Raw genomic sequence first — 12,169 nt, 5'->3', positions numbered from 1 at the left:
CAATTCTCACTACATGACCTATCCCATGTTGCCACGTCAGTAACACGCCTCCTAAATGCCCTTCTGTGGGGTGATCACTTCACCCGTCTGTCAGCTCCCGGCAGGTCCCTCTCCATAGGGGTCTGCAGTGTGACACCTTCTCCCCCCAGGGTCCAGTGGAGACAAGCCTCTCTGTGCTGCCATGTGCTCCTTTGTGCTGCCATGTGCCTCTGCAGGCATGTCCCACAGCCCATAACCCAATTCTATCACATCTCTCCCCATAGTCTCCCACATTTTTCAATTTGTACATTATCCTGCATCTTCCCAAATGTAAAATAGAAATATTTATTGAACACTTCGGTCTGCATGTTAGTTGTTGCTGTTATTATTATCATTAGCATTTCCATCTGATAATGAATAAAATATTTTTCAATATGCTTAAAACACTTGGGGTTTTGTGTTTTGTTCTGACAACAATTGGTTTTTCCCAAAGTACTTACTATCCTTTCCCACTTCTATACACTTCATAACTTCTAATTTATTTTGATTTCCATTCTCTCTTTCCCTCACTGTTTTATTACTGACATATCTTGTTAACTGAAGAAGACATCTAGGATAAGTTTCTGAGACTTTCATTATTTCCTGAAGAAATGGCTTCAGAAACAGTTGGTGAACAGTTACAGGGAGATAATTTGGGAAACATTGCTTAGCACTTAATTTTATTCCAAAAATTATGGACACATTTCTGTCTTGATCTCAGTTTATGAAGAATTTTTTCAAACTTGTCCCATGATGGAAGTGGTGCATTGTCCAAACTGCATAGGGCTGGGATGGATGCAGTCAAGATTCTCTTCTGTCATCTTATGCCAGAGTGCCAGGGGAGAGGTCTGTAAACACTGTCTTTCCTCTACCAGAAAATAGTCTGTACCCTTGAAAGAAAGGAGGAAGAACTGGTGAAATTGGCCAGCATGGCTGACAATTTCTATAGCCAGTGATACAAAATGCCTCATGTGATGAATCTTGTCTCAGTCACCTTTACCTGCTCAGGTCCTCTATTTGCAGCGAGATACAGATGTTTAATTCCTGAAGCTGTAGTGGAGTGCTTTCTGATCACTGTATCCTGCCTGATAAAGAAGACAGCATGTGAATATGCAAGGAAATGATTTTAAAGTCGATTTCCATAATAAGGTATTTAAATAAAATTTTGCTTGCAGAACATCTGCACCAATCTAATCAAACCTGTTGAAAAATGTTTATTCTCTGATGTGACTGCTGTGATTGTTATTTTCCCTAACCTACCAGCTTCAACTAGTTACTTGGTTTATTCCATTTGGTGTAAGACAAATAACAGGAGTAAGTTATGTTATACTTAAGTCGTACAGATTAAAACAATGAAATTTAGTAATGTTGCTGCCATCTACATTATTGAGTTAGTTCCCACCAGACCTGTTCAAACCGTGCTGAGGATCTGCAGCTCAGAGCAGTGGGAAGCAGAAATGCCTGTCATTCCATTGCTTTGGCATCCACCTTCAGTGAAGTAACCATCACTGCTAAAGTAACACCTCTGTCTTGAGTATGGTGTAAAGACATATGAAGCCAAACTTCATATGGGCGTAAAGACACAAGCCTGTTTTTCACTGGCAATTCTTTTTCTATGGTTTGTATAAAAATGTTCTTTTCTCCAGAAATATGATGCATTATAACAAGTGTATTGCAAGCACTTTTTACTCTATAGGCTTTTATAAAGACTTCCATAACCTCTTCTGATATTATTTTTTTTAAAGGCTAAACCACCCAAGCATGTACCAAGTATTTTACATCAAAACTTGCCAATGGAATGTGTAGCTCCGGATTTCAGTTTGTTTCTTATTCTTTGCATCTGCAACATTTTGAAACACCTTGGATTGATTTTTAGTTCCAGAGCGCAGCATATTTCAAACTAGATCTTTCCTGAATTGTTTTGAAAAGTATTATTTGCTAATCATGGTAACATAAATAATGCCATTATAATAGTGCACCTTGGTATTAAAAATTGAAGACAAGGAATGTCAATTCAAAGAGCATGTGTATTATTGCTCTCATGTCATGTAATTCCATCTACTGAAAACAATGATATGCTTCTCTAAAGTGTAATCAAGAATGGTGCAATTCCATCAGGCAATACTCTCCTCAAGCTGATTCCATCTATAATGTCCTACTACTTATGAAAAAAAGAGAATCTTTCCAAAGTGTAGTAATTGCTGTACACTTTGAGCTCTTTTGGAAGTTATATGAGAACGTAAGGGTAAAATGACTTAGTCTTCATTTGTCATGATAATGAAGTGGTAGAACATTGCTTTAAATTTGCTTCATTTTAGGTGCACATTGTATAATGATAATATATCCTGATGGCCACTATTCTTCATGCAATCAAGTTGCTATTGCAGTGATTATTTTATTGGAAAATATGAAGATATATATTCATAATGATATTATGAGATGAAATCAAATGGCATTAGTTTTAGGTGAAGCATGTTAAAGAATGAAAATCAAGTAGTAATTTATTTTTGTAAAACCAGTGGGTTTAGTTCATGGGAAATATTTTACAGAAATGTCTGTGTCTTGATAAACATGAGCTTGAAAGTGATCTGAGGACATTTAAGTTTTAGAATCATTCCATGTACTGAAAAGAAATATGTATATGCCTTTGTATCAGTATCTCATTGTCTACAGTAGTGAGGGTAAAAATGTTTTTGACTCATTGCCGCAACTGATTGTGGGAGAAGCTCTTGCTAGGCAAAAATTTATTATTCTCAGTCTACTATTTTTATACAGACAAGTCTTTTTACTGTTGTCTGATCATCAGTTATGTTAACTAGTGTTTGGATTTGTTTTTGTTTTGTTTAAAACTTGAATTTTTCATAAGGAACCATGTCAATGGATTAATCAGTTAATTACAAGCATTTAAACAAACCTCAAACCTCTCCACCTTCTACCTACTTGAAATGCACCTGTGTCTTATTCCAAGAAGTCTCTGATAGTACTTTTTTGATTTACTTGGTCTAAATGAGACAAAGAAAAGAAAAAGGGGTACAGATCTCAACTTCTTTATTTCCCAGACATCATATAGTTTTGTTCTTGTCTAACAAAGTCGAGGTTATGACTAGATAGTCACTTTTTGCATGCTTCCTGCATGTGCTGGTTGCATGTATTGCATACATAACATGCAAAGATATAATTATACTCTGTATAGTCACCAAGAATAGTATATATATGTGTGTGCATATGTGGGAATAGTCAAGTATAGATACATACACAGAGATATATATGTACATAGGTACAGACACACATACCTTTGTCTTGTAGGACATGACTGATCACTTGGACTTTCATTAGGAGGTCAGGCAAACATCTTGGCATTTTACTGTATAGGACACAACAAATGCTAGCAAATGAAAACCAGGCAATTCAAAACAAATTCACGCTTTAGCCTTACATTCAATTGTGCCATTTCATTTAATCTGCTCTAGTGAAACTATCATCCCTATATAAATAAGGCTTTATACCACAGAGTATGTTTGGAGACTATGTATGAGGACATATATCATCCTGAATAACACAAAGATGATACTACCACCAGCCTAAAGGAAGCAGTTCTTTTTGAATAAAAAGCTGTTCTGTCATTTCTTGGCTGACCATATACAATTTGAAATGCACCTTGGAAAGAATATATTGCTGGAGGGAAGGAGAACATTAAATAATTAAAATATATATTAGCAAAGTGTCTCTGTGCTTTATGTTCATATAAAGTGCGAGGGTCAGACTGAAGAGAGTTTAGATTTTGAAAGAGTGACAGCAATGTTGACACTTGGATGCTCCTGGGTTTTTACTTATACTGTAATAAATCACCTTCGCCATTAAAAAGAAGCCTTTAGAACTGCCACACCTCTAAATTCACTGTAGGCAGTAAAATCAAATAATTTATCTTCCCACATAGATAAAAAATCCAATTTGGACCAATCGGACTGTGTTGTCGCACTAAAAATGCTCCAGTTTTACCTTGGATCATCACAAATGTGTATGCATTTAAGATGGCAGAAAGCAAAAAGGAGATATTGAAAGGACCACTGGAAATACACCTACACTGAAACGACAGGCTATATTTTGATTTTATGTTTATTTCCTCTTCTCATCACTGTGGCCTGCCCTTATTTAATATGATTCTTTTTCCTGTTTCTCTTTTCCTGGGCAGATAAATAAGTCTATTATAAGGTATGCACTGAGGATTCTTAGGGTAGTCTGTGCTTGTCCTCTGAGATACCACCTTGTTTTCTTCCCAGGAAAGAAATATATCTGAAAGTATTATGAAATAGCTTTTATCGAGATCTTTTGCCTTTTCCACATGCATAACTGGATTAATTTTTAACCCTAGATCTTTGAAAATTAGCCATAAAATACACATTATTTTCTGAAATTGGAAACACTTTATGAAATAATAGCATATAAGTATCACCAGTGGAAAATCAGTATATATTTACTAGTTTTCATGTATTTATAAACTTCAGGAAAGTTAGACTCATTTCTTTGGACAGATTCTGTATACTCAGTATTTGGATTTACATTACATATGTAAGCATCACAATATGCAATATGTATTTTTCAGTTTTATCCTTCACTAATGTGGTTTTTAACCAAGTAGCCTTCCCTTCTAGTACACGTAGAAATCTTGGAAAATTCTTCACTTCACTTTGCAAGTTCTCCACTTGCACCCTGGAAAATGGAATGAAAAGTGTGCCTTTGGCCTGCTGACATCCAGTCCCCTGTGATTTCAGACACCCATATGCCACAACATCTTTCTTTAGTGGATTAAAAGTGACATTTTGGCCCCAGTTTGTATTCCAAAATTACACTCTTCTGTCGGTTAGAGATTTAGTCATGGGTACTTTATGCCTGATAATTTATTTCAAGTAAGTCCTTTTGATGTGTTTACCCTTCTGTCTGCTTGCCTTGGTTTGGTTCTTCAGATTATTTTAGTCTCTTCATGTCTTCTCTGAGTCTAGGTAGTTTATATTTAATGCTGCAACTAAACTTTTCTTGTAAATGAAGGACTAATTCTCTGCAAAGTATTTGTTCTGCATTGTCACTAAAGCTTTGGACAATGGGGTTATGCTCCTTCACTCTGTTCATTATGCAGCTTCTTTTGTGGCTACATGATATTGTCAGCTGTTATCTGATGAGACCTTCTCCTCTTCTGTCATCTCCACTAAACTTATATTTTAGACGTCAGTGAGACTCCTCTGAACCTGTGCTTTTCACAGTCATTCTACCCTATCCTAATGCACCCCTTTCAGAGTCTCCAGTGTTTGTTATTTTCTGGAACTGGAAGTTAAAAATGCATTTTGCTAGGACATTAGCCTAGGTGTTAACACAGAGACTCTTAGGTCAGTCCTTCTTCCAGAGTATTTGTGTATTGTAGCTGTGTCTTCCACTGTCCTTTTGAAGCATGTGGTATCTGTTGTTAAATTCTGCAGAGTCATATGAGATGACATTCCCATTGCCACTTCCAGTAAATAAGAAAACGTGTCAGAGACCATGACTGGGATTAGGGACTTTAAACAACTAATCAGGTTGCTTCACACTGCCAGCTCTAGGGTACTCCTGAGGGAGCACCATGACTTTGGAAACATTAACGTTGGTGAATAAAGCACTTAGTGCTTTAGGGGTCCCCAGAAACAGGTAGTGAATGACCTCTAAGGGGTTTCAGATTCAAACTATGTGCCTCTATTCTGCTTAATTTTCACTAGATATTTCAACACAGTCTATTTTGGATTTCAGCCTTACAATTCTATGCCTCAGTTTTTGGTTCTTAAGAGACTGAAGACCCTCCTGTACATAAAAAGTGGTTATGAAGATAAATTAATTCCTGGCTGTGTAATACTTAAAAATTTTTAAAGATGTAGAAAAGCATTTACAGACAGAAGAAAACAAGAAACATTTTCCTGTTCCTGTCCCTGTTGTTTCTGAAGATTAAGTCTGTCAGGCATTTCCCCAGCTGTGTGTTTGGATCTCCATTTCTCATCTACTTCAGGCAAAGTCAGGATAATTTTGATTTGTGTTTAATGGCTCATTGCTTACTAATCTAAATTCTTATCTGACATTTTATTTTTAACAGTAACTTGACATAGCTACAAAGAAGTTAGGGAGGAGAAAAGGGTCTATTTGGGCCCCACTCCTAGTGCAAGGATGGGGTAAATGCCTCACGTGTTTTTCAGTATGCCTGAAAACACAGCATCAGGTTGATTCTCAACAACTGGTGAGATTCTTTTCTCATGACAAGTTAAGAAATTGCCTTGTAAAGCACTAAGAATGTTAGCTCTTGATACTCAATCTCTTGATACTCAGTCTCTTGATACTCAGTCTCAAATATCAGCACAGACACCTCTTCAATGAATACTTATGTAAGCATGAAATAGTCAGTATTTTAGTGCTGTGCTGATACACAGCACTTCACAGAATCTGCACAATACTGAGACCTGTTGCTATATGTAGGGCTTTACAAACTTCAAGAGCCTATCACAGCTGTGTTGGTGTTGTTTGGTATATCTCTAAGAATATAAATTAATCTATCATTTAGCATGTGATATTAGTATTATTAAATATGCAGATATATTAATATTTCACTGCATCATTTAGTTGGATGTTTAAAAAAAGATTTTATGAATCTATTATTTAAATGAGATAAAGGATTATGTGGTTCTTTATGCAGAAAATATATCTCATCTCTCTTACTTTATTATCTCATTTGGTTTTAGATGAAGGATGTCAGATTGCATAATGAGGGAACGAGATCTCATTTTCACCAAGGCTGCTCAAACTTAATGCAAGAGTTTCAAGCTCCATTGTTCTTCTAAGTAATAAGACTCTATATGTCATACTTTTTTGCTTGTGAAATGTGGAGTAGTGCATTGTGAAGCTTCTATTTCCAAGGTGCTCTACTGCCTGTGACATTATTAATTGAAAAGACTACAGTATATTATGGCTTCCTGGGTTACAGTTTATTCTTTTTAATATGCATGGGATTGTTTCTTCAGGGCTTTTGGAAGAGAGAAAACAGGTGTGTGGTCAAAGAATATCTAGCAATGATGCATCAGTGATATACATGTACAAGATGTGCTATTGAATTGCTTTCTAAAAATCTAATTTCAGGTTAGGATGGATTTCAGAGGTAAAACAGAATCCAAACAATTTTTAACACATTACTTGATTTAAATCTTCTGCACACCACCTGTCTCTGGTGATCATCTTCCATTAGAATTGTCATCCTTGGGTTCTTCAGGCTTTTTCTTGGAGCACCTATTTTTGTTGGCAAGCATGTGTGGCTTGCTTTGAAATGCCCAGACTGTGATTGATGATTCATAAACCAATGGTGCCTAGATTTATTTGTGTTTAAGTCTAATGAAATGATATTAAATTATCTAAGTCTAATGAAGCATAAGCCTTCAGCCAAAATCTGGAATAGTGCCAATACAAAGGTTCTGATTTTCTTACTTTTTTTGCTGGGTCAGGGCTGATAAGGTGAAACCTCACATGCAGAGCTAAGTGAAAATTAAAATAGTGCTGTTTACGATAATTTCTGGTGACACGTTTAAGAATTTTAAATTGCCCTAGGAACATGAAGCCAGATATTTAAAGACTATTCAGCCACAATTCATGGAATTTTAATTGGTGTAATAGTCACAGTGGGTCACAGACACAGAAAAATAATTTTTGAAATTCAAGATGAGTAGAACAGCACATATTTAATAGTTATGGGAAAGTCAGTCTTTCATATCTATTCCTTCCCCCAACCTGAGGGTGAAGAAAAGCTAGTTAAGGTTTCCACAGGCATTATGGAATTTTTTGGGACCCTCAGGAAGCAGATAATATGCAGAGCTCTGGTGCTGTTCAGGACTAATACGAGAGGAGAATTGCTGGGAGGCTGAGTTCACAGGATAAATAGAGGTATATCAAGACAGTATAATTTATTGCTTAACAGAAAAATTGGCTGGGTTTGGTCCAAGAAATCAGCAGAAATGATTCCTTAATTTTTCACTGTGATGCAGGGTATTGTGAATATTCAGGTGACTGACCATACACAATTAAGCATGAAATTCCTGAGTTAATTTATTTTGCTGATTGCAGAGAATATTTCATTTCTTATCTGTGAGAAGGTTTGAGAGTTCTTCACACTTATTCTCTCAATTTATCATTTTGACTATTGCACTGCCATTTTGACATGTTTTAAGGTGAAGATACCAAGCAACAACAACTTGTCCTGACCAGGGCACTGCTCACTTTGTAAACAAACTTGACTCACTGGTCTCCTGTTCAGCAAAGTGAGTCCAAGATCTAGAGTCAGATCTCCAGAGGAAACTGTAATAAAATAAAATTATATGCAAAAATTAGTACTAAGATTTAAATCTGAATTTTCTAAAAAATAGGAAACAAATTATCAGTTCAGATTACAATCAAACAGAAGATATAAATAATCTAAAGGCATGTCATCATTGCACATCACATTTATTGGAATATTCTGCCTACAATAGATCTCCAGATGGTTCCCATACTTATATTTAACAGTTAACTTAAATGTCAGATAGAAACTTCAAAATAACCTGGTGACATCACTCAAGGCAAAATCTGGCTAGTTGATGCATACTGAGTTTGTCATTGCAATATTGGCCTTTATTGATGTTGCTGTATTACTTTCAAATTTTGGATTTTTAATGGCATGTAAAGAAACCTCAGTAAACATTACTCAATGATTGAAGACTAAATATTTTATGAGTGGTTTTTATGAAGGGGCGATTATTTTCTTAGTGAGTCTGGGATTGAAATATGAGTGATTTTACTCTCACGAAACTAATGTAATTCATACTCAAGAATTATCTGATCCAGCCTTTCTGCAGGTGTCTGTTGAATGACTTTTGTGCTCACTGAAGATGTTAGCTCAACATTTTGGTGTACATACACAAATAAAATGATCCTTGTAAAACAGAAATACCAAAATAAATAATTGCAGAATAGGATTTTGATTCACACCTAGTTTGATTGTCATTAACACTGCTAATGAAATTCTAGAATTTCTTATTGATACCTTAAGTTAGAACTATCTTTGAGCCCACAGGTCTGAAATGGTTTATACAGTCTATTATTTCATTAGCGAAGGATGGCCCCGCGTAACCTCTGCGTGCCTGGCCACAAGGGCACTGCTGGCTCATGGACAGCTTATTTTCCACCAGGACCTCCAGGTCCTTCTCCTCAGAGCTGTTTTCCAGCAGGTCAGCCCCCAGCCTGTGCTGGTGTGTGGGGTTATTCTTCCCCAGGTGCAGCACCCTGCATTTGCCTTTGCTGAATTTCAGACAGTTCCTCATTGCCAATCCCTCCAGCCTGTCAACGTCCCTCCGAAGGGCTGCACAGCACTCTGGGGCATTGGCCACTCCTCTCAGCTTTGTGTCATCAGTGAACTTGCTAATGACGCCTCTGCACCTTCATCCAAGCAACTGATGAAAAAGTCAAACAATACTGAGCCCAGTATGGGACCTTGGGGGACACCTCTAGTGACAGGCCTCCAACTGAATCTTCATGCAAAAGACTCTGAGGCAGATTTTTTTGTTTACATGTCCAAAGCTCTTCATGTGGGGAAGACTTTGGACATTCTTAGTTTTACATACTGATTATATGTATAAAACTCATATAACAGGATTTGTACAGAGCATTGAGTTAAAAGTTGATTAGTATTAGGTGAATGTTTATTTATGCTGTTGATCTAAACAAATCTACTGTTTATGTAAGCAGCATATGCACAACACAAGATTCCAATAGTGAGTAGATTTCCAGGATACAAAACTGTGTCCCTGCAGCATGACAATATCCAGATTTTTCTCCTTAAGCTTGCCTAAAGTATATTTTTACATTCATTGTAAGAGGACATAGGAAATACAAGACAGCTGTGAAAATGACTGAACTGAAATGGCATTGACCATTATCAAACACTAAGAAAATAGAAAATTGGAATAGAACACATGCAGTGTAAACAATCATAAGTCTGTAGGACATCTACTGAAGTAATATGATGTAAGAATCTTTTTTAAGACCCTCTTTATTTCCTTATAATATTCTGCTTATATTTTATTTTCTCAGTCCTTTTTGGAATTGGTCTACATTCTAAGCATTATCAACAGTGCTTAAAATTTCACGCCATTTACTTAAGTAGGAACTTGACACCTATTTTCACAGGCTAAAGGTAGGCATTCAAATGTCTTTTAAAATTCAAGCTGGTCAGCTGGGCTGGATAAAATTAGGTCCAGATAGATCTCGATTATGTCCCACTGCCATTTCTTGAGAAGATTTGACCAGAACACATGAAAACTTCTGTCACAGAAAGAGAATAAACCTGTCTTTCGAGTGTTTACATATGAGCTTTGTGTTCAATTTCAGCCATAAAGCAAAAATATATTTTGTATAAACAGTATTATTCCTTCGTTTCAAGCTTTTATGTCCACATAATTTTAAAATTTTCTGTGTGAACCTCCTACCTTCTCTTCCAGCATCAAATTGAACAAGTTGTTTCTTTATCTACTTAACCTCCATCAAATAAAAAAGTTCTTTCTACAAATTTAAGGCAATTTACTTTCTCTATCTCTCTCTCTTTCTCGCTCTGTCTTTTCTCCTCTTCTCTAGTAAATGAATAATGTAATACCATCATATTAGTATTCATGCACATCCTCATCATTTAGTGATGACAGTAAATCAAAGCTGAAAAAACATCTGTTTACAGAAAAATTTCCATATTTCATATACTGTATGCAAATTCTATGCAACTTTTGTTATTTCCTTGAAGGCAGAATGTTCATTCTTCTGACACAGTTAATTACTTCTGTATCCAAGTCTGACTTGCTGATGAGCTATATTTATGGTTTTCAATACTGCATTTGGAGTCTTCTCCAAACAATGCAGTTCGTGGTCTTAACACACTGAATTCAAGCTACTGGTGATGGCCTCATCTTTAAAGACCCCATCATTTTAAGCATAGTAAGTTAACACAAAATGAAAAGAACATTACTGTAATGACAATAGTAAAAAGTTAAACAAAAATATCTGATCTATTTTTCATTGTATCTTAGTTAACTTATTGCAAGTGCTTTTGCTTGTGCTTTTTAAATTAATTATTTTTACATGCATGCAAGAAGAAAACGTTCTTTCATCACACATTTAAATGCAAACCTACTTTCTACGGTTGAACAATAAAATGTAATGCCACTAATATTTCCTTGGCTAATAAATTTAAATTTCTTCATAGTTTCATTGAATAGACTTTCACTGCATTAAAAAAAGGAATAAAATTATACATACGTAACACAGGATGATTATTTGAAATTTCTTCTGTGCCTTATTGTCTCTTGCCACGTGTGGCTTTGCAGTGCCGGAGCGTGATGCAGTGACATTTCAAAAGCATCTCCTTAGCGAAGCCACTCAGCAGCATCAGCACACATTCAAACACGAGTGCATGCACACACAAATGGACAGCTCCAGTAGCATGAGTCCATGGCAAAGAGCTGGGAAGGGTCTCCGTGTAGAGTTCCACAGACGCAGCTTTATTGTAGCCACAACATGAAGGAACCCAGGGATGAAGACAAAAGACAACGGAAGGTCCAGGTTTAAGTATGGGAACGGGCTGAGCATCAGAGACCAATGATCTGAAGGCACGGGGGTGGTACACAGGTGGGACTAGGGAATGGCAGCCAATAGGAAACTCTGAGGGAGTGGCTATGGGGCAAGGGGCAATTGGGGGAACCTGGAGAGGAAAAACTTCTAGGGCTTGGGACATATAAGGTAAAAAGGGGGTGGAGAGGCCAATGGCCAACCAGGAACGCAGAAGTGGGGTACATTAACATAGCAGAACAGAGCATCGTGGGAGAAGCCTTTCTCGTCACCCTAACCTGGAGAGGAATCTCTGGTCCTAGGGGCGGTCCTACCAGGGGAGTCTCTTTGTGCGTTGTATTCTAGGCTCACTGGCGACCACACTTTGTATCTTATGTACCTTCAAAGACTGTATGAATGCGCCAACTTCTTACCTAAGAAATAAGCTGTTTTATCTGGATGTTTCTATGGCAAGAAGTTTTCTCTTGCACAGATTTTATTGGTATTGATACCACATAAAGAAATCATA

At 36.7% G+C, this 12,169-nt stretch overlaps 1 long non-coding RNA gene across 2 annotated transcripts; it reads right to left on the bottom strand.

Moving 5' to 3' along the window:
- Positions 1-342: 342 nt before the first annotated feature.
- On the bottom strand, positions 343-11,591 carry LOC116440713. Of its 2 annotated transcripts, XR_004238741.1 has the most exons (5): positions 11,353-11,591; positions 8,315-8,370; positions 3,312-3,382; positions 1,019-1,103; positions 343-908 (listed from the first exon to the last, which is right to left on the bottom strand). It is a non-coding gene; the product is annotated as an uncharacterized LOC116440713 (long non-coding RNA). The 2 variants fall into 2 exon arrangements; XR_004238744.1 differs by lacking the exon at positions 8,315-8,370.
- Between the last annotated feature and the right edge of the window lie 578 nt (positions 11,592-12,169).

The sequence above is a fragment of the Corvus moneduloides genome, chromosome 1, assembly GCF_009650955.1.
Source record: "Corvus moneduloides isolate bCorMon1 chromosome 1, bCorMon1.pri, whole genome shotgun sequence".
Classification (NCBI taxonomy): domain Eukaryota; kingdom Metazoa; phylum Chordata; class Aves; order Passeriformes; family Corvidae; genus Corvus; species Corvus moneduloides.
This window is presented reverse-complemented; position numbering and strand designations above follow the sequence as displayed.